Here is a 22,555-nt window from a genome sequence, read left to right on the forward strand (position 1 = left end):
ATACGGCACCCCTAACTATCACCAGAACTATTCGTTTGGCCCAGATCACACCTGTGTTTAAACTTGAGTTCATTGGCTTCGAGTACACCGCAGGATAAAATTTAAAAAATACCGTTGAACACATAAGACGCTTTAACATTATGGACCAAACTTCAACTCCAATGGATATCTTATAAAAGGTCAAAGTAAAATGTTGTAATTCATTGTTATTCATAGAACCACGATGATGATCACGATGACCCTCGTCATTCACGCGCTCCGTCGTCGTCAGATGGTTTGTTTGAGTCAGCAGCCAGGTCACCTCCCCTGGAAGGACAACACGTAGCGACCACGGGGGCGGACTCGCCAGGACATTCGGTGGATGCACCGCCAGTGTTACCTTCCGACACATCGATGGACCTTATGCTTCCGGAACAATCTTCTCCTAGCATGGACGGTCCAATAACTATTGTGACGGACGCTAGCCTGAATCTCCATTTGTCTCTGGGCGAAGAAACAAGGTGCGTGACCGATTTACTACGAAATCTTACATGTCCGATAGACACCAATCAGTCGATGTTTCGAGTGTTCATTCTACTGTGGGTGACTTGTGGTGTACCTTAAGGATCCATCTTAGGCCCTTTGCCTTTCCTTATTTATGTGGATGACATGCCAGGTGCAGTCAAACATAAACTGTTACTGTATGCTAACGATTTAGCCATTTTCTTTTCTGATAAGAGGCAATATATTGAAAATATTTTAAGATCTGAAATGGCTATTTTAGTCAATGGTTAATTTCCACCAAGTTGTTCCTACACATAGGCAAGACTGAATCTATCTTGTTTGGCTCAAGGCCAAACATTACATGCAATGGTCACACCCTAGTAGTTTGTCTGTCTGTCTATTGCTTTTAATTAACTTAGCCAGTTGTACACTAGCATATGGTTCTGATATGTATCAGACACTGCTTTGAATACCAGGAACACATGGTGGCAGAATAGATTAAAATACATTTTACTCTGAAGTTTCTCTAAATTAATGACATTTGACTTTAGACAGACAGACAGACAGACAGACAGACAGACAGACAGACAGACAGACAGACAGACAGACAGACAGACAGACAGACAGACAGACAGACAGACAGACAGACAGACAGACAGACAGACAGACAGACAGACAGACAGACAGACAGACAGACAGACAGACCAGACAGACAGACAGACAGACAGACAGACAGACAGACAGACAGACAGACAGACAGACAGACAGACAGACAGACAGACAGACAGACAGACAGACAGACAGACAGACAGACAGACAGACAGACAGACAGACAGACAGACAGACAGACAGACAGACAGACAGACAGACAGACAGACAGACAGACAGACAGACAGACAGACAGACAGACAGACAGACAGACAGACAGACAGACAGACAGACAGACAGACAGACAGACAGACAGACAGACAGACAGACAGACAGACAGACAGACAGACAGACAGACAGACAGACAGACAGACAGACAGTTTATTCCGACTTATACACAAGTACATCGTCTTCATACTAAAGTATATACATTTTTTTCTGTCATGTAACTAGGTATAACAACACAATATTAAATAGCATAAAATTCACATTTACGAGTACAAATACTATCAACTATCAAGGCGGTAATGAAATGTATTAAACAGTATTATTTAAAATCGTATTTCTAATAACAAGGGCTTCATTGATATATTTACATACATTGTAAATAACTGATTTATCACAGGAAATTAATAACTTTTGGAATTTATAAACTGATGGGTTAATATAAAATTTACGGTTTAAATATTTTTTTCTTAAATCCGTGTAACAACGGCATATACATATACAATGGTATTCATCCTCTAAATCCAAGTCATTATAACATAAACAATAACGCTCATTTCGTGGTATGTTATTTTGGGCGTATCTGCCCGTTTGGATTCTCAACGGATGCGCAGAGACTCTCAATCTTACAAAAATAATCGCAAACGACTGTGAACTAAGTCTTAATATGCTTCATAATCCAAACAGCTTCTAATAACTTTGTTCATCACTAAAACAGAACTATTATTCAATTTACCGTACCACTCTTGTTTAAAATTATCAACTAGTCTACATTTGAATTTGCTGATAAAGCTATTAACTTGTACAACGTTTGTATTTTCAAAAACATAACTAAATCCATAATTATTTAACAAATTCTTTACATTTGAGACCCAGTTTGTACAACCTTTATTACAATCATTCAAGGCTTGTTTGTATACAGTTTGCATTATGATATTCTCATTGTTGAGAACCTTAAACCAATATTTAACAATTTTAACAAATCTGTTTACATACAATGGGATAATTAGATATAATGGAGCTATCTATCACACACGTATTAAATTTTAGATGTCTTGTTTGCGTGTTTTGTCAGAATGAAAACAGATAGCATTTACATATAAACAACTTATCTAAATCATCCATTTACCGCACACAGGACAACTCGCATTGTAGTTCGGCGTATGAATCTGATGAACGACATGCTGGACGAGTTCAGCGACGACAGTATCGTCGAGACGACAGTGCGAGTTGACGTCGTTGGAGAACAGGCCGTGGACGAGGATGGAGTATTTCGTGATGTCTTAAGTGGGTTCTGGGGTGAAGTTATCGATCGATTTTTCGTTGGCGTAGATCAGACTGCCCCAGTTTTCTCCGGCGCCACACCCACAGCTATATGGGAGGCAATAGGCCGCATATTGCACGTCGGCCTAGTCCAGCTGGGATACCTGCCGCTTAGGTTTGGATTTGCAAGTCTTATTTTCGGCGTATTTGGTGTGTTAGATGACGAACGTCTACTGCAGTCATGGATAGAAAGTCTGGGGGGACTGGAACGAGAGGTCATGTCCCAAGCTATTGACGTCAGTGTTCAAAATTGTGATAGTAACATATTGTGTGACATTTTGGGAAGACACGCAGTGCCCGAGCTGCCGACGGACAACAACATGCGGCGTCTGGCGCTCCAGTGTGCAGAGGCGTAGTTTGTGGCCGGAGCCATGTATCCGCTGCACATAATGCGTCTAGAGCGTCTGCGCCCCCACCTCATATCTCCGTCACACACCATGGAAATAATTGACAGATTACGACCATCCAGTCGGGCAATTTGTGAGATGATTCAGACGGAAGCCACCAATGGAGATGAAGAACGAGTGCTTGGATACCTGAGGCGTTTCATAAGAGAAATTAATATTGATCTTCTGCGCCTTTTTTGTAGGTTTGTGAGCGGAAGTGATAATTTAAGTTTTGCGACGATAAACGTCAACTTTGTTCCGCACTTACGAGGCCTGGCTCGAAGGATTGTAGCACATACATGCTCTCAGACACTAGACCTTCCAACATCATACACGACGTACAACACGTTCGCCGCTGAGACCCGTGCTATATTACAGGCAGGGCACTGGGAGATGGACTTCGTTTAATAACTATAAACTTGGAGTATGAAACAATGAAAATAGACAACTGAAACATTGTAGTAGCATTCTAATAGATTTTGACTTACTGATTTTTCGTAGATTTTTGATTTAAAAATACAGGAAACTAGACGTGTCCCAGTGTGTATCTGTTTCATTTATATGTTATAAATATTTATTAAACTTGATAGTGAGTTATGAAGATAACACTAATGGCAAATGAGATTTTTTTTAAACAAATTTTAGTTTTTCACAAATGTATGTACACATGTAACATGATCCATATATAATTTTACCCGTCTTCAGCTTAATAACTCACGCTGTATATATGTATGATATGTACAACCGCTACGTTTTGAAGGGTTAAATTTGCGATATTTATTTTACTGATAAATTTTATCTGTATATCCTTTCCTCTTCAATAAAGAATAGGCCCGCGGTCGAACTACGTATTCTGGTATGCCTGGTTGTAATACATACTACCTACATGGGACCTGCGGTCTTTTAGACTTCATATATGGCACGAGTAGTTTCTTAATACATATAATCTAAATAAAACTGCGGTCATAATGCGTCTTCTGGTATGCGAAGTTCTTAAAACATTGACTCTTCATGGGTCGTGCGGTCTAAATGCGTCTTCTGGTTCGCAAAGTTCTTAAAAAATTGACTACTTGCGATCTAAATGCGGTTTCTGGTATGACTATATGGGGCATGTTTATGGGAACAGTACCTGTACCCTCAAGTGGGAGAAATTAACTCCAATTTCCAATTTACAGAATTTATTTATGTTTCAAAACATCCCAATTTACAGATTTTACGCGCTAAAATTGCCTATAGGATCGGTACCCAGTACCTTTCCAACAATGGCTCAGAAAATCGCTGATCTTGGTAGGGATCCACTTGATGGTGTTTTTACGCAAAGTATGTTTGTTTTAGGTCTCCCTGTTTCAGAAGAGAAGTTTAAAGTTTTTGCTTGAGAGGCCAATTATGTTCTTGAACTTTGAGATAAGGACATGGGTTTTGGGCTGGTAACTTCCTCTTACTGTGATACATATTTGTGTCAAGCTATTTTAAAAGCCACCCACTAATGACAAAATATATGATCATGAAAGCCTGGGTTTGACTTTGGCCTTTAAGCTACGGACCTGAATGCTCTATTGTGCTACTCATTGGTGCCAAGTTATTTTTAATTCCATCCTTTAATAACTAAGATATGAACCAGATACACCTATTAAAACACAATCATTAAACATGTCCTTAAGAGTCTGTGACCATGACCTTTAAGCTAGGGACTTGGGTCCAGCAAGCGACACTTAGCCTCACTTTGCTACACATTTGTGTTAAGTTATTTCAAAATCCATTCATTTATATCAAGGATATGATCTGGACACACAATTGTGGATAGTCTTTTTTTTGTTATTCCATTTTTTTTATTTACATCGATATATATTCATAACACAATATATTTTGCAAAACATATAATGTAAGAAATACATAATATTTAGTGTATTTGTTTCACATTTTTCTCGATATAATTATGGTATAAAGCATCAAGGAAGACTATGGTTGGTGTGAATACATATGTTTTAAGGTTCAACAACATGGAATAGAATTACAAAGTTACATAATTATATGGATAGAAACACAACAACCAAAAATAAGAAAAAGAAAAGTGTATGTTGCTTTAGGGTAGGTGTACCTATGTTACAAAGTATATTCAAAGGGTTTATTTAGGGTACGTGTACTAATTGATTATAAAAAGCGCCCAGTGAGTATAAAATATATGTAATTTATTTTGTGTGGTCGCTATTAATTCCTCGAGTTTATTTTTTTTATTAAAAAGACACAAATGCATCGATTTGCGGTGTTGCTTTTTCTTGTTTGCATTTACAGATACAGTATTGAGCCAATAATATTACAGAGTTTATAGCGTGTGCATTTTTGGAGTCAGCTATGGTGAAATTACAGAATGATATTTTTGCAATATTTAGTTCAATGTTTTCTAGCCTTTCTAATTTGTTGTCAATAAAGTGTTTGATATCCATCCAAAATTTTTGGATAACGTGACAATCCAAGAATACGTGGATATTCGTTTATGAGTACATATAACAAAAATCGCATAATGTTGACGGAACGAGGTGGCATTTATGTAGGTAAGTATTGTTGGGTAAACTGTGCATGAAATATTGATATTGGAAATTTCTAAGTTTGGTGTCAATAGTTAATTGGACTGATTGGCTGAAGATTGTGGATAGTCTTAATGACCCACAGACGGTTGAAGAACTATATGTCTCCTATATGCATAAAAAGCGAATTTAATTTCAAATTTGCCAAAAATGTAACATTTAAATTTGTGGTTGCCATTAATGTGCCACAATGCATTTGGTCCAGGCACGCTGTATGATCGTCGCTGAATCGTAAGGGGTTCTGCAACTCTGCTGCGCTGCACCACCAGTCCTTTAGATGCAAGCAATCCCTGCATATTCCGTTGGCCAAGAAGTGAATTGCCATGTGTCAATCTGCGAACACGCATGTCTAATTCCTCGTTAGATATAGTGGTATAAAGATGTTGCCGACCCAGACGATATTCTCTGGAAAATGCAAAAAAATAATCAAAATGCATGAACTGTTCATCTATCATGATATAATTCAGAATAATTTATATTATGCTGGTTGTTATTATATTAACCTACAAGACATGTAAGCAAACCAATTTTAATTCAGCACTTTATATAAATCCTGACCATCCCAGAGAAATTGTACAACAAAATGAAACCATTTTAAAATGAACCAATGAATCCTCAAATAAATATTCACCAATCTGTCATTTGAACCATTTAAATTTTTTAATGTTGACAAATAATTGGGGAACGAGAGGACCAAAATGAACAGGGTCACCCACCTGGGAGCATGAGATGAAAATAAACAAAGATAACTCTTTTGCAAATATTTAAAACAGTTACCATACATGCCAAGACAAACTTTAAGTCAAGGATAACGTTGTTTCAAACTATTTACTATAGTCATATATAGCAAATTACCCAACCACCCGATAACCATGTTTTTTTACCACCTAGAACACCTTTGAACTCAATGATTGGAGACAAAAAGTGCCTGTGTGTTCACATGCCATTTTAACAATATGATACTGAGCAAAATGCCCTAACCAGCTGGAAGCAATGTGTTTCAATTGACTGGAACTATTTTCAATCTCACCGGAAGTATTAAGGAAAAAATGGTTTGACCAAATTCTGTGAGCATTTTTTTCTTTTCTTTCATTTTATGTATTATTAGGCTGCTTTCAGAAAACTAGTATGTCATTTAAAAATGATTACACACCTCTTTGGCTTGCAAAACTTTTTACCAATCAACTTTTTAAACAACCAAATTAATAGTGAAAAGATAAACGCAACTTAGATGTCCAATGTCATTGTGTAACTCTATTTAAACTTTACATAGAATAGGACTCTTAACAGAATTGTAATCAATAAAAGTCCAAGCACATTTAGCCTTCAAACTACATGTACAATTCGGAATCAGGTTACATTGCTGATGATTCTGTCTCCATGAAAATCAAATTGAATAATATTACAACAGACAGAAAGAATGAATCATTTCTAATATAGAAAAAGAATGCTCACCATCCCCAGGCTGCCATGTTTTTTCAACAGATTAAAACCATATTCCCAATGCCAAGACATATAGTTTTCCCAAATTGAGGACAAAACATCCAATTGATGATTTCAATTGTAAAAGGAAAGAAATAACGAGATTTTCAGTGTAGAAAAAGGGCTGGTATGTTGAATTTACCAATAAACTAATTGGAGCGCATAACAACTGACAAAGGGATTAATTATTTTGAATAATCTTTTCCCAATCTAGGGTAAATCGACGCTTGCATTCCCCATTTCAAAGGTAAAGGTCATGTTCCCAAAGTGGTGAATAAATGCCTTGCTTATCCTTCAAGCAATCATTTGGAGAAAGTTGCATGAAGATTGGGCTTCAAATAAGACTTCTAGAGTGTTGACGACTAATCACCAATGAAAGATGACGCGCGATGGACACATACATATCACATAAGCTCACCATAAGCACTTTAATGCTTAGGTGAGCTAAAAATTAAACTTATTAAGTTCACAAACAAATATCTATTGCCATAGAAGCTGCCAAACATAATGGCAGCCATAGTTTAAAACACACTTTTCAATGCCAGTCCAGATATTATTAATTGAACATTTCAAGTTTCAAGAATATGTCTGTTACCGAAAGCAGCGCTTTTTTCACCACTTTTGAAACATACCCTTGAAATTTGGAATTCAAATGTCGATTCACCCTTAATTGTGAAAATATTATTAAAATTAATATTTTTTTGGTACATTGTTTTGAAAAAGAATGATATGAATAAAAAATGGTTATTTCAACCTATCAGTACTCTTCTACGCTGAAAATCTTATTATTGTTAAAACACAGCCTATCCATTTGGAATCTTATACTGGAATTGAAAAAACGAACAACGGCTATAAAATCAGCTGAAAAAAAGCCCTGCAAGGGTTCTTTTTATAGCTCAACCACAGATAAAACAAACAAATATTACACGTACCTACAACTACATGACATGACTTATGCTGGTTCATTCCCACAAGATAAAAAAACACGCACCTTAATGAACTGAATTGGACAAATAATAAAGCGTGTTCCTTAGGGATATGGAAACGAGGACGACCCATTCGCTCACTGCGCTCGTAAGAAGGTCTCATTGTTACATTCTGCTCCTGTTGTTCCCTGTAAACGTCATCACATATGTTAATTAATTAATTAATTTAGTAACAGTGAATACAATATAATCAAAATAGCAGCACAATTTTATTCAATCATCTTCCGGCTGCAAATATATGATGAAATGAACCACAGTCATGAAATTAATATTGATCTATACCTTGTAATTTATATATCCCTTTTCGTTACCAATTAAAATGCGATCTCCGAAGGCTTCTTAGAGCCACAGACTGCTTCAACAATTTCAAACATGATCACATGAGTTATGTTTAATTTTTTATGCAGAATGAGACATAATTATATAACATTAAAACCAAAAACCAGTATTTTTCCTCAGAACTTTGGGAATGGTGCTGGTATCAGTTCAAATTGGGAACAACTTGATTTGATTTGGTATCAACTTGATTTGATCCAAATAGCGAATTTTATTACATGAAGAAAAACTGGCCAACACTTAAAGAAAGCAGGGAATTTATATCAAGACATATCAACGAACTGTGCATTTGATTCTTTTGATTGAGTTTGTCTTTCAAACATGTAAATACATGTAATATACAAATAAAACCGTTCGGACGGCGATTTTTTTATGTTTCTGGGGCAGGTAGTCTATGCTCATTTGCTGGGGAAAATTAGTGTGCTGAAATGTAAAAAGTGGATTGTTTTGTCTTTAAAAATGCAATATACAAAGTTGTATTTGTGTTTTTTTTTAACGCTGTAATATCACAACACTGAACTTTATAACGCATCTTTTGAGTATGCCTCATAACGGCAACAACAGTCGTTATTATTTTGACGGGTTTCAATACACGATCGCTTGTCTGTCAACTTTCAAACGAAACTTTAGGCCACCAGTCAGGCAACTAGACTGGTTTTCGGGTGTCGTAAATTGAGCATGATACAGAGGACACTATTGAAGTGTTTGAGGTTAATTTACTTGTTTGAAACGTTGGTGACTAAAAGGGGGGCATGAAATGCAAACGCGTGAGTCAGTGAGTCAGATGATAGAGAAAAATACTTAATAACTAAGTAAGTCTTAAAATTTGACAGACTGAAGGAAATTCACATTAAGCATTTTGCGGCTATAGCGTTTCTTTCATTATTCATGTCGTCTGCAAATCAGAAATTGACATCCATTTCTGCAGTAATTAGTACGTACTAATGGAGCATCTCGTAAGGCTAACTTCAAGCTATGCGATGAGTAAAGAAGGAAACACGTAAATTGCGGACTGATTCTTTTGTTGTTGATTTTGTTTATTTTGATGATGTATTACACATGTTTGAAATCCGTCTTATCCGTCATAAATCGCGTTTTAAATGTAAAGGTATAGACATTTTAAATACTTTTAAATCTGTAAAATATTAGCCTTGGGTTTTACAAATAAACGAATACTTTTCGAAATATATATTTCAAAAATGACTAAAGATAGAAACTTTCGAACCATTTAGAAACTGATTTTTTTTAATTAAAAAAAAAATTGTTTAAATTTCGCTTTCTATGAATTTTGTATAAGCTTTCTGTGTCTGTGTATCTTAATCTACGGAAATATGCCCGACCTAATCGTCAAAGCGAGCGTTAAAAATGTAAATAATCAAATACAGAAATTGTTCATGCGAAGGTATTATTTTTCTCTTAAAAATTGTAAATATTTTCAGCAGATATTTATTTATACTGTTTTATGTGTTAAACAGTTCAACAATTAATTTCCGAAAAGATTAAGCATTTTTAACAGTTCGTTTATTCTTAATATAAGAACATGAATACCCTGTACATTTTATTCCGCCGATATTTTATATGATACTACCACTAATAATAATAGTAATAAAGAATGACATGTGATTGATAATTTTTACAAGCGCTTTGTGCTTATGTATATTATTTAAGTTTTATATGAACATAAAATACGTACTCGGATTAATGCAGCGATTCCGATTACTTCAGAGCCATCATCAGCCTAAATTATTACTTTGTTGTTATTTTATCAAGATACTAGTAAATTCGGTCTTAAATATTTCCAAATGTTATACGCATATATCTTACAATAAAATCTTCCAATGACGCTCAAACACTCCAAAATGACCTCATTCGCATCGAAAAATGGGCGTCAGATTGGTCCATGCAGTTCAACCCGGACAGGTGCGAAGTACATAGGATTACTCGCAAACGGAAGCCCATACTCCACCAATATAAACTTCACGGTATTGACCTCAAAACAACTGACGCCGCAAAATATATATGCGTAACGATTACAAACGATCTAGCATGGACCAAACACATCAACAACATCACCTCAAAAGCTAAAAACTCCCAAAGATTCATAAAACGCACTATACAAACCAAAAACAAAGCAGTAAAAGAAAGAGCATACACAACCTATGTAAGACCTCAATTAGAATACTGCTCAACAATTTGGGATCCCTGGCAACAGTACCTTATCTATAAGGTAGAACATGTTCAACGGTCAGCTGCCAGATACATCTATCAAGATTAAACTACACCAGCAGTGTGTCCAACATGATAGCTTCCCTGAACTGGCAAACCATTGAACAACGACGCAAACTAAGCGAAGTCACATTCATCTTCAAGATCCACCACAACCTGGTACATGTTGACCATAATTATCTAATACCAACCAGAAACCTTAACTTTCTGATACCTCATTCTAGGAAAAACTATCATGCAAATTCTTTCTTTACTAGGAGCAATAGTCTATGGAACAGCTTACCTATCTCAATCCAATCAAGCGCCAGCTTAAACATCTTTGCTGAGCAGCTTCTTACAACTTTCAAATTCTAAATAAAAACTGTGTGTTTTTTCTATCCTTGTATATAAGCTTTGTTTTATCCTATCTTCACCTACTGATTTAATCTGCACATAACACATATTCTAACACTGTTTCCAGACAACGCGCCTTCTAATAATAATCGTTAACGAGTGTCAGCAGTATACTATAGATGTAGATATAAGTAAGATTTTTTGCAGTTATTTTAGGCAGAGGAGCTAAACATATCAAAACACACTATAATGTATTAAAGAACTATGAAATTGATGTAATAGAGTAAATGTATGTTTTATAAATGTTTATTTAATGGCAGTTCGCACAATTCTGTTGCAAAATATCCGTAAAACTGCCATGTATAAATGCCTTTGCCTTTGAAAGGGTTCATACCAAACATATGCGCACTTATGGAAAATTATAACCTTTTGAACTATCTTAACTGAATTGCGAATTCGATCTTATTCCTCCTAGACTGACAAAGAAACGTGTAGAAAAAATTCGATCCGCCAATATCACACAAGGCGATAGTCAGTACGCGTCTCACGGTATCAAGAATTTGCGCGATTTCGAGTCGTTCACCCTCATATCAGAGCTGTTCACGACTGGGCCGCGGCGCGCACATCTCGTGAAACAACGGAAGCTTCGGCAGCTGTGTGTTTCATAGTGAACAGACGGGAACACACTGCCGGACATTCTTGCTGACACTGTAGTCTCAAAGCACTAGACAGCGGCATTCACGGCATCGCCTCCTGCAAAAGATAGTATATATTTTCAATTAATCAATACACTGTATTCTCTATAAAATGTAAACGATTATTTTGGCAATGATTCTTGTCATGTCACTATTAAAGAGAATGACTTTTAATTTATAATTTACAGATAATCTAAAGAAGTTTGGATAAATAAGAAAATAGTTTTCACAGAGGACATATGTTTGGTCGTCATTCAAAGGGTGATCAAATAAGACATTACTTTCATCCTCAAGATAAGCTCTTGATTACAAAAAAGACAACTACGTTGTTCGACATGTAAACCTTCCTATAAATGTACAATATGCATATCCATTCGAATTAAGCTTTATTTCTTTATGATAAATCTCCTCAATATGTTTATATTTCGGCCGTGCTCAGTGAAAAGGGGGTTTAATGCATGTTCGTAAAGTGTCGTCCCTGATTAGCCTGTGCGGACACTTTCCGCGTTCATGATATTTTTGTTTGCATAGATTCTCTCCTTAGTAAACATCTTGTTTAGGTGGAAAGTATCATCCCTGATTAGCCTGTGTGGAGTGCACAGGCTAATCTGGGACGACACATTATGAACATGCATTAAACCCCCTTTTTTCACAGAGCACGGCTCATTTACTTTCACCATTGATCTTTGGAAGCGTTCTTAGATCTGCTCTAACGGCACCAGGTTCTGGTTCAACAACGTAAAAAGAATCATAATAGTGTCGATAAGCATGATACATTTCAATGCTAAATTATAGGGTTAAAGTATGCGGTTCTAAACCGAACATGTCCATCCGTTTTGACGCGTAAACACCCGCGATGCTGCAGAAATAAAATCATTAGAAAACATATTAAACAAGATGTATATAATGTTTTTCGTTCTTGTTGGGCTAACGTTCGTGGATTCAAAACAAGAAATACACGCATACAAAGAAGCTGACATTCTAGATGCATGTGTGGGGTGCGCGGACGAGTGAGACAGGGATTGGAATCTTAAAATTTCCTGCAAGGCCCAGGTGCCCAAAACGTTCAATTTATTTAACAGTTAGTTACCCTGCATATTTTAAATAAAACACACTTTACACACATGCGTTGATCTAATAAATGCATAAAATCTGATATTATAAATCGTTCATTTTATGTTTCGCTGCGAATAAAAAAGGAAATATAGGATATTTTAAAACAATAATTCAGTATAGGCAATTCAAACTTACAGTAAAAGGGATCGATAATTTCCACAGTTTAAGATTGTTTTGACATCCAGTTTATCCCCTTTTAAATGTAAAAAAGCACTGTATAAGACGTTGTTATAATGAAAAATTGTTGTTTTCAATATCTTATCCATTTGTATGCCCTATTTATAATGAAAATACATATTTCCAAATGTTTCCGAGTCAAAGTGAAATGACAAAACCAACGAGTATCATAAATGTATATTATCATAAAGTTAACTTGTTTTACATAAATACATTTATCAAGTGTTTTAACAAATACGACACAATGCTCATCAAAGACAACAGTAATTAACTTCAACAATGATAAGCTATTAAATGTTCTGTTGTCTTGAGACTTTGAACGTGATAAATCATGTGATAAACGTTGAAATGCAGTAGCTTGCTTAAAAAGAGCTTGACACGGATAACTGTTTAGTACTGTTTATTTATAAATAAATAAATAAGTCGAAAACGCATTCAACTTCAAGTGAAGATAATCTGTACTTACATCATCAAGATAAGATCAATTAACTCTGACGTTTTATACAATCACAATTTAGTCAAAGGGAAATAATGATTATACTTTCCTAGTTATTATTTTTTATGTTTACTCAACCTGTCAAATCTGTGGACAAAATGTATTCTTGCAAATGTAATGCTTAGTAAAGGGTAACAACACGTGCCACTTCCAACATTTACTCGATCGAGTTGCGGCCCTTTTGTGTCGAAGTTGAAGCAGACATATCTAAACGCAATTGTATCGGTGATGGTGTTATTTTCATGTTATTTGACTCAATTTTAAGAAATGGTGCAAATCAAGACAAATATGTTTGTTAAAATTATAATGAACTTAGGATTTTAATTCAGGTGTTTTTGTTGACCGTTTTTTAAATGTAAAACTGTTGCTAATTGTAACAATATAAAGAAGTGAAACTCCAGCTGCTGGAGCAGTATTGCATTTTCATTAAAAACAATTAGTTGGTCCTTTATTTAAGGCAAGTGACCGATTGCCCAAACAGTACAAAACAGCACAATACAGCACAATACAAACCAACATAAACACAAAATATGAATAAAGCTGGGGTCACCGCCTTGGAACGGTCAATGCAAAGCATTGGGGGTTTAAACCTGGTTATAGAGCGCTCAACCTCACACTTGGCCCAGCAATATTCATAATACATTTAAGTGTAAATAAAATTTAACGTCATAGCATTGTAACTCAAATTAAACAGTAATAAAAGGGAATTAAAACGCATCAATTTAATTACTATTTAATTACTCAATTGCATTGAAGATACAAGAGTAACAGAATTACAACTTTTTGACGAACGATCAAATAAAACTATTAACAATTGTCAACTACATTCCTTCTTTATAGAAAAGATTTGAGAATGTAGAATCATAGAGTTAATATCTCAGATAATCATCGCGCAAATACAGGAAGAAGCAGCAATAATGGGTGTAAAAATTCCATATTACATAGCTTGGTTGTTTATGTGACTGCTAAACAAATTAAAAATAATTAAATCAAACAAAAAACGCCTATCAGAGAGAAAATATAAATAAAATGGAACGTTATAAACCCAATGACCTATGCATGTAGATTACAACTGGGAAAGTCGGTCGTATGACGTCACAAAAATCCATAATGACATAATGACGTGAACAAATTCCAAGGGCAGTCCTAAATAAAATTATTAATGGGGCTGTGCTACTAATAAAACAATTTACGTGATTTAATATTAAGAAGCAAATGAATACAAATGGTAATTCCATTAAAGCGACATTATTGGAATCAAACAGTATATAGGTGTTTTGACAACGGAAGACAGAAATGATTTTATGTACGATTTGAGTCCAAATGTAGTTTACATGCAGATTTGTTCATACGACACAATGACACAATTTTATTCAACAGTGAAAAATGCCTATAATGTAGTATTCATGCAGATTTGTTCATACGACAAATGACACAATTTTATTCAACAGTGAAAAATGCCTATAATATCACTAATGATTCCAAATTTTAAGGGAAGAAAGATATAGTGAATCGAAAACCATCAAACACGTGTTTTTAAGTACATAAGCATCGTATCCTTTTGATAAAAACAAGTTAATTAAATTGAAAAGTTTAATATGAACATTTGGTTTAACATATTTTAATTTTCGGACACGCTTCAAAACATCTCCGTAAAATGATGGATGGGAGATTCCATTATTTAAATGCCATTTTTAAGAAACATTATATTTTGAAATTAAATCACCATACTTAGAGTAAAATCTAGCAAATTTATTTCTTAGGTTATGATACAAAAAGCCTTGTTTTAGCAATTTTTTAGTTAATACAAATGTATTAGATTACGATCATTAAAATCTTTAATACACGAACATGCTCTGGCATAACGTACCAACTGCGAAATGTAAATACCATAGGAAGGTCCTTTAGGGATGTTGCCATCTAGAAACGGAAAATTCACAATTTCAAAGTTAAAATCGTCCCGTTTGTCGTATAAACTCGTTTTGATCAAATTATTATTAATAGTTAAATGTAAGTCTAAATATGCAGCGTCTGTATTGGATATACACGATCTATTTAAGACTAGTTCTTTTGGGTAGATTTTGTGAAAATATTGTTCAAATAATGGATTTACAAGACTGCCACACAGTCGGAATGATACAATTCTCAAACAGATGTATTTCTTGTGCCGAACGCCATGTTGGGAGAAAATTTAGCAAGGCGTACGCATATTGCTTTATTGGGAAAAGAATAATCATAGGCCCTAAGAGTCCTTTGTTGCATATTAGGACACGAAAAGTAAGGTTTGTGTAAGTATGGTTTTGTGACTAATCGTTTTTGCAGGCTAAATAAAACATTTAACTAAATGAAAGCTGTGTACTAGGATCAATAAGTGTTTTAAATAAGAAGAACCTGCAGTCTTAATTAATAAGATTTTAATGGGAAGAAGTTCAACTTATACATGCTAATAGTTAAGATATATCGACTTGTGGAATATGCTGGTAATAGTAAACCCCGATCTAAACCTAGCGTAAGTTTATGAGCTTTGTATATGCATAATCCTCTTGTGAGATTAAAATAAAGGTTTTGAAATATGTAATATCCCTGATTACTTCTATGCGTGTGCAATATACTGTTTAATATAGCAGTATGCTTCAAAGCTTATTTTAACAAAGTACCTAATGATACTGTATTGAAAACAAATCAACCACGCCCAAAATTGCGTCTTTGTGTCTCATCAAGTTTATGCATGGAGATAATTTATCACAAGCCATATCGTTCCAACGGATTTTTTTTAAACACATACGGGACCTGATATAAAGCATACAATTTTAAATAATTTGTCAATTTTTGTTGTTGAGACATTTCAATTTTTTAAAGTCTCATATATACATAGAAAATTAAATCAATGTTATCACGACGCTAAATTTTACCAAACTGTTTTTGTGAGTTCCCAATAATTTGTTTTTTATAAAGTAGACATCAGATGGTGTTCGCCAAAAAGGTACTTTCCAATAAATCATTTATAACTAACACATATTTCTTTTACACGTTTCAAGTTTATATACATATCTTTAAGTGTACTTATGCATAAGAACACGTTAACATTGCTTTTATTCCTGTGTCTAAAGTCTGTAAAACTGTTGACGAATAAGGAACCAGATGATCATTTATTGAAACGATTACATAAACACATCAAGATATTTTTTAAACAACAAACACATTACTACTTTGACGTTATTCAAGCAAGAATAAAATACCATTTGAAATGTGTATTGCATAGGGAATGACAGTTTAAATCTGTGTTACACTGTGGTCTCATAATATATATTATTGAACTTTAAACACGCACATTTCAGGCAGTTCAATTATATTATGAATTTTCAAAGTGCATCTAAAACAATTATGCCCATTATGAAAATGTCTCAAAATTTGTGTCAGTAGCATTTACTAAGCCTTTAAAAAATAATAGGGTATTCTAACGACCTTGGTACGCATTTTCGTTATGCTGCAGCCTTTCAGTATCTGAAAGATAAATACAGAGATGATAAACTATAGTAATATAGCACATACTTAGGTCATTTAACAAGCTATCGGTTACTTGTAAAACAACGGAAAAGTGGTTCGATTTTGTATTCATTTTCCTCCAGAATGGTCCAAGGGGTTAATTGTGCCTGTCTTTAAAAAGAATGACCATGACGATGTGCGTAATTATAGGGGGATAACTCTGATAAGCTGCATGTCCAAACTTTTTACGAGCATTCTAAACAGTCGTACAAATAACTGGATTGAAAATAATAACATTTAAAGCGACGCACAATTCGGCTTCCGAAAGGGCCGTTCGACTACTGACGCTATTTGTACATGTATTTATTATCGTTGTGTGAATGAATAAACTGGTTATACAGGTTTTTGAAGGTGATATATGTCCAATGGTGCGGAAATCAAGATTTCCTCGTGCACAGATTTGTAGGTTTAGTCATTCGACAGGCAAGCAGGATAGAGCGAAGACTTGATTTAAATCGTTTTATTTATTTTCTCAACCACATTTCATTGTGAAATTTGATTTATTTTTGTGTCTTATTGGCGTTGGTAATTTATTAATATGGACAGTCAGGATGAGAGGAGAGATCGTCTCGCCGGCGGGGACAGGGCTGGCACAGTAAATGGACACACGTAGCGACCACGTGGTAGCGGTCAAGAAGGTAGGCCCTCGGGGATAGAGGAGAATTGTTTGACGTGTTTGGTTTACATATAATACGCACATTGTGAAGAAAAGTATCATTTCTCACGTTTTTCTCTTGTAAATTGTAGTTTAAAGAGGCATGTCCTTTTTTCGGAAAATCATTGGTGCCAATCCTGATATAATTGACTGTATTGTCGGCGCTTACGCATTACCATTCTTATAATTACCTGAAAAATGTGTATCTGTAAATAACCAATCAGCTTTAAAGCAGATAGATTAGCAGATATTAACGAGTCGGTGCAGGATATGTAAAATACTGGCTGTATTGAAGAATTAAAGGACACCCCTCATGTTGTTAGTCAATCAAGTGTAGCCGTGAATGAAGCCGGAAGCTGGATTTGTGATCAATGAGGACAAGTCAATATAAGTACCAGTTCAGAGGCTAGAATGGGTAGGATTAATCTGGGATAGCCAAATGTTTTCTTTTGAAATTCTCGATAGAAGAATAACTGATTTTAAAAATACTCTTTTAAAGGTATTTTCTTCCATGCCAATGGTTTTGGCAAGGGATTTAGCTAGATGTACGGGGAAAATTGTTTCAATGATGCCTGTTATTGGTAGTCTGGCTAGGTAAAGATTAGATATCTTTATTATGAAATCGTTTCTAGACCGTCAATGCATAGAGTTATAGCCCTTGAACCAGATAGCTTATTTATTTCCGAATTTAGATTTTGGTTAGGTCGCATAGATGGCATACAATCAAGACATTTTAGTAAAACTACATGTGTCGAAGTTTTAAAAGTTTACAGTGATGCAAGTGGGTTTGCCGGTGGGGCTTATATTTTTGATATGTCAGGTTTTATTTTTCACGATATATGGTCAAATGACGATTGCAATACAAGTTCTACTTATAGAATACTTAATGGAGTAGTTCTAGTTTTACGTGCCTATGGGATTTTTTAAGGGTGGGGGGCTGTTAAGAGGTTTTCTGACTCTGAATCACGTGTAAAGTTGGTAAAGGTAGGAAGTTCTAAAATTGAGTAACATGATCTAGCACTAAGCATTTTAGTATGTGTTTGAAGATGAATATAGGACTAGAAATACAATGAATTCCAAGAGAATTAAACTCCATTGCCAGTATAAGTAAAATGAGCAATTCAGATGAATGGTAAATCTCACGAGATTTCTTTGAGTATTTAAATGGTAGCTCGGGTCCGATTTTGATTGATCGCTTGGCTACTGTTAAAAATGGAAATACTTAAAGATATAACTCAAAATTCTTTGATTTTGAAACAGAAGCAGATTGCTTTACACAGTTTTGGGGTGCCGATTTGAGTTGGTTGATGCCCCTATTTATCTCGTAGGAAAAACAATTTTGCACTTTCTAGAATGCAACGCATATGGCGTTTTGGTGCTACACAGATGGCCTAGTGCAGCATTTTGGCCATTCTTATTTGAGGCTGGTAATGTACAAATGTACTTTGAGAATGATATTATTGTGTTTGACAAAGGGCAAACTATTTGTATGAGTAATAACCACTCTGTTTCAGTTCAAGACCTTTTTCAAGAAATGTTCTTGCTATTCGAATTTAACTATACTATATGTCGTTTATATGTGAATCGGTGATATGAATGGTTTGACTGTTTTGCTATACTTATGGTATAGTTGGGATTTTTCACGTGTTTATATGTGTAGTAATGATTAAATGGATGTTGTTTTTGTATAGCCATTAAGTATGTATAGAAACCATGTTGGTGTATGTCCGTTTGCACCTGGTGCTTACGAAGTCGTGTACAGTACACGAGGAATGGAATATTTGCAAAAAAGAAAGCAAAAACAGTACTTGCAAAAAAGAAAGCAAGGGTTAAAAATAATAGTTTTAAAAGTATAATACTTGCAAAAAAGATAGCAAGGGTAATATTTATTTCAAATTGGAAAATACTTGCAAACAAGAAAGCAAGGGAAACGGTTTTGTTACAGAAAGTCAATTTAAAATGTTGGTGTGTGTGTTTCATGTCTGTCTGCCTCTGGGGTAGACGCGATTGTGTGTGGCATTTCGTGGGCTCATGGGGTTGTGGGATCGTGTGGTCGTTGTAATTCTGGTCTGGTTGTGTTTTCTGATGATGGATTGAAAAGGGCCAATTCTGGGCCGCTGGTTCGGAGGTGCTTAGTGACTAAAGCGGATGTGTAGAGGCTTTGATTCTTTGATGTGAGATGTGTAACGGTGTGTTTGGTACGTTTTTTGGCCATTCTTATTTGAGGCTGGTAATGTACAAATGCACTTTGAGAATGATATTATTGTGTTTGACAAAGGGCAAACTATTTGTATGAGTAATAACCACTCTGTTTCAGTTCAAGACCTTTTTCAAGAAATGTTCTTGCTATTCGAATTTAACTATACTATATGTCGTTTATATGTGAATCGGTGATATGAATGGTTTGACTGTTTTGCTATACTTATGGTATAGTTGGGATTTTTCACGTGTTTATATGTGTAGAAATGATTAAATGGATGTTGTTTGTGTATAGCCATTAAGTATGTATAGAAACCATGTTGGTGTATGTCCGTTTGCACCTGGTGCTTACGAAGTCGTGTACAGTACACGAGGTATGGAATATTTGCAAAAAAGAAAGCAAAAACAGTACTTGCAAAAAAGAAAGCAAGGGTTAAAAATAATAGTTTTAAAAGTATAATACTTGCAAAAAAGATAGCAAGGGTAATATTTATTTCAAAATGGAAAATACTTGCAAAAAAGAAAGCAAGGGAAACGGTTTTGTTACAGAAAGTCAATTTAAAATGTTGGTGTGTGTGTTTCATGTCTGTCTGCCTCTGGGGTAGACGCGATTGTGTGTGGCATTTCGTGGGCTCATGGGGTTGTGGGATCGTGTGGTCGTTGTAATTCTGGTCTGGTTGTGTTTTCTGATGATGGATTGAAAAGGGCCAATTCTGGGCCGCTGGTTCGGAGGTGCTTAGTGACTAAAGCGGATGTGTAGAGGCTTTGATTCTTTGATGTGAGATGTGTAACGGTGTGTTTGGTGCGTTTTTTTTTTTTGGGGGGGGGGGGGTTTGGCGGTTTGGGGACTTTGAATTGAAAGGATGCGATACAAGATTTTTGAGAATTGTGCTATAATTATTATTTTCAATAGTAAAATGGTTCAATTGTGCAAGGGCGAACAGGTTTTGACATTTTGTAAAACAATTGCAGTTTTATGCCCTGTCTTCTACTTGAAAAAATGTATCTTGGTTGAAACTATTCTAGATATTGCAATATATGTTTCGTTTAGAAACATAACAAATGGTAAGAAAATGAATAAATACATTTTAGTTGGCTCAAAGCAGATGAGTTACAGTAGACAATTAGATATTTTGCACCACATCTTTAGTGAAATTTGACTTAAACCTAATGTTTACGGGTTGCATTAATTTCGGTCAGGGGAAGCAACTGCTGTTGCAAATAGCGGTGTATCTGATAGTGTTAAAAAAGCATGGGCAGTGGAAGACTGTTGGCGCTTAGGATCACTGCGTGAGAGATTCGGATGAAACACAAACAATTGTTTCTTCTCGTTTGGATTTGTAAATATATATGGTACTTGGTGTTGTATGTTGTTAGTTGTGCGTTTTTTTTTTGCCCCGTTCTTTTTCTGTCGATAAAATACCCTGCTTGTCATGACACCTAAACAAATGTGTTTGTTTTTATTCTAAACGGTTAGATGATAAATAAAATGTAATGGAATATAAAACATAAATGTATTTATTATCGTTGTGTGAATGAATATACTGGTTATACAGGTTTTTGAAGGTGATATATGTCCAATGGTGCGGAAATCAAGATTTCCTCGTGCACAGATTTGTAGGTTTAGTAATTCGACAGGCAAGCAGGGTAGAGCGAAGACTTGATTTAAATCGTTTTATTTATTTATGCTCTGTTTGTGTGTTGATGTTAATATTATGTTTTATGTGTTTCAGTGAGTTTTATGAGAGCAGACGGATGACTGACTTGAGATAGAAAGGGGCATTGGTTCCGGACATTTTACCATGGGATTTACATAGTTTTCTAAAAAGAATACTTAACGTTTACGATATAGTAACAGCTGATTATTTGTAGATTTCTCTAAAATTAGAGGTTTCAGGAGGTGATGAAGGCACCTAGACACCGGTCTTGAGCCATGGGTCCTCATACGTCCCCCTGCCATTAAACGAAAAATGAAAAATGAGCAGTAGGGTTGCGTATCCCGCTCGCGGTTACACCTGAATCGTTCGTTACCACCGATTATTGTTTGGGGTGTACGTGAAGTCATGTGCACTTCTCTTAATTGATGGTAATGAATAAATCTTGTAATTATCGCAGCTGTTTTATCAAAACTAATGCTTCACTTTATGTACTTTTCGCAAATAGGCGTTGTGGATGGGCATAGGGGGCGTCCTCGGTGCGCTTTGGGCATCGGCGGCGGACGGGCGGTTGTTAGGGCCGTGGCGTCCTTGTTTGGGCTTGTGATTTTGAATTGTGTAGTTAAATTGTGCAATTGTATGATTTTGAGTTTAGGCTTGACGTCTGATGGGTATTAAAAATATTCAATTATTTACATGTAACGCAGGAGCATGTTTAATGATACGTATAACGACGTGTTCTACAGAATGGATTTAGTATCGTTTCAGTTCTTAAATATATGAGAAGGATGTCGCAACGTTTACTGACGTCTCGAGACTTTTCAACTGAGCGGTGCCATTGGGGTCGATTTCTGTTGCTCATTGAACACATACGATCGTCAGAAGATTTGTTTCTTGCATTTATGTGTAGAAAGCCCTGTCAGATACAAACACCCACTCCGTGCGTGTGTTTCAAGAAATAAAATACCCTGCTTGTCATGACACCTAAACAAATGTGTTTGTT

The 22,555-nt window shown here is 35.4% G+C and overlaps 1 protein-coding gene and 1 long non-coding RNA gene across 2 annotated transcripts in view; one reads left to right on the forward strand and one right to left on the reverse strand.

Moving 5' to 3' along the window:
- Window positions 1-22,555, reverse strand: part of LOC127838159 (uncharacterized) — a 63,840-nt gene that overhangs the window by 30,242 nt on the left and 11,043 nt on the right. The gene's annotated exons all lie outside the window — the stretch shown is intronic.
- Window positions 17,343-22,235, forward strand: LOC127837770 (uncharacterized). The gene is made up of 2 exons (XR_008029461.1): window positions 17,343-17,681; window positions 21,631-22,235. It is a non-coding gene; the product is annotated as an uncharacterized LOC127837770 (long non-coding RNA).

This window comes from Dreissena polymorpha, chromosome 7 (assembly GCF_020536995.1).
Source record: "Dreissena polymorpha isolate Duluth1 chromosome 7, UMN_Dpol_1.0, whole genome shotgun sequence".
NCBI classification, from domain to species: Eukaryota; Metazoa; Mollusca; class Bivalvia; order Myida; family Dreissenidae; genus Dreissena; species Dreissena polymorpha.